General features: G+C 46.0%; 1 pseudogene; it reads right to left on the bottom strand.

Annotated features, from left to right (window-relative positions):
- Positions 1-1,462: 1,462 nt before the first annotated feature.
- On the bottom strand, positions 1,463-1,581 carry LOC134947065 (5S ribosomal RNA; annotated as a pseudogene).
- Positions 1,582-1,820: the final 239 nt, after the last annotated feature.

The following is a 1,820-nucleotide window of genomic DNA, read 5'->3' as shown; positions in this document are numbered from 1 at the left end:
GTGGATTAACCCTGGATTTGCCGAGGAGCCTGGACCCCTGGATCTCGTGAGTATAATTTCTTCAACAGGTACCCCTTGGATTCTACTGGAGAAGAGGACCGACCTGCGTGGGAACTTAAGGTAAGTATGTATGTATGTATGTGTGTATGTATGTAATAAAATTATACTTTCACGGTGTGTGTGTCTTGTCTTTTTTTGGGTATTTTTTTAGTAGTAGTACTACAGGTACCAGCGGGCCCGTTTTTCCGTCGCATGCTGGTACTTGTGGTTCTCCAAGTACCAGCATGCGGGGGAGGCTTGCTGGGCCTTGTAGTACTGCTACTAAAAACAATATCTTTTCTTTTACAACAAAGGCTATCAGCCTCCCCATCCGCAGCCCATTGGATGGGGGGGGACAGCCTCGGGCTTCACCCCTGGCCCTTGGGTGGCTGGGGGGGGGGGACCCCTTGATTGAAGGGGTCCCCACTCCCCCAGGGTACCCCGGCCAGGGGTGACTAGTTGGATTTTTGATGCCACGGCCGCAGGGCACTATATAAAAGTGACCCCCGGCTGTGGCATTATCTGTCCAGCTAGTGGAGCCCGGTGCTGGTTTTAAAAATACGGGGGACCCCTACTCTTTTTGTCCCCCGTATTTTTGGGACCAGGACCAGGCGCAGAGCCCGATGCTGGTTGCTTAAATATGGGGGAACCCCTGTCATTTTTTTCCCCATATTTCTGCAACCAGGATCGGCTCAAAGAGCCCGAGGCTGGTTATGCTTAGGAGGGGGGACCCCACGCAATTTTTTTTGAAAAAATAAGCACTTTCCCACCCCTTCCCACTGATATACATGCACGGATCTCATGGATCCGTGCATGCCTATCCAATCACGAATAAAAAAAGCAGGTCTGTTTTTTTTTAGCACTTTTTTACGAGTTGTAATTTTTCACGGCAGTGTTTGTTCTTTTTTTGCTTTGCACTTCTTAGTAAATGACCGAGATTCATACTTAAACAGCCGCGTTTTGACCGATGGTGTATTCATTCGTAATTTTTTACCTGAACTTGCAAAAAATTACGAATGCCCTCATCACTGCCGTGATTAGTGCTTAGTAAATTACCGAGATGACACTTTGATGAAAAAACGGCATCTCGGTCAAAATCGGGAGCTTAGTAAATTTCCCCCTATAGTTCTACATCCATTCCTAACCAACCAGTACAAGCGAAGCTTGTTTTAATGAGACCTCAATGGGTCAAAATTAATCGGACCAGTTTTATCAAGAGTATGTGTCGTAGCAGAATTATATACATATATTGGGGTTGCCTGCTAATTGCCCCCGTATTTTACAAGACAATAAGTTTTGCTAATTTTTTGGCTTTGGATATCTAGCAGAAAAGAGAAGAAAAACAGAAGAGAAGGGGGAAAAGAAAAAGGGGGGAGAGAAAAAGTGGTGATCCTGCTGTTGGTATCTGGTCGGAGGGGGTCATCGATTACAACACCGGGTATTCCCTGGGGGTCTCCCTCACAGGTACTGACCCAGCCCACCACCGTTTTGCTTCCAAGATCGGACGAGATCGGGCTCTGTCGGCGGGGTATGGTTGTAACTTTTGACGCAATTGGTCGACCCACCAATGAGAGTGCACCGATTAGAGATTTCAGAAAAAGGCAAATGCGGATCTGCTGTCTACGTTAGACACAGGTTTTCACCTGTGAATCATAAATGAGAGTCCGCTGATATAAGAAATTTTTTTTGAGGCTGCAGATGAAGATAAAGGTAAGTTTTTTAGGGTAAGAGTACACGATCAGTATATGCTAGATGTGACTTGTGTTAAAATAACACCAGTT

This window comes from Pseudophryne corroboree, chromosome 1 (assembly GCF_028390025.1).
Source record: "Pseudophryne corroboree isolate aPseCor3 chromosome 1, aPseCor3.hap2, whole genome shotgun sequence".
In the NCBI taxonomy this organism is placed as follows: Eukaryota; Metazoa; Chordata; class Amphibia; order Anura; family Myobatrachidae; genus Pseudophryne; species Pseudophryne corroboree.
The sequence above is the reverse complement of the archived record's forward strand: the minus strand, read 5'-3'. Positions and strand labels throughout refer to the sequence as shown.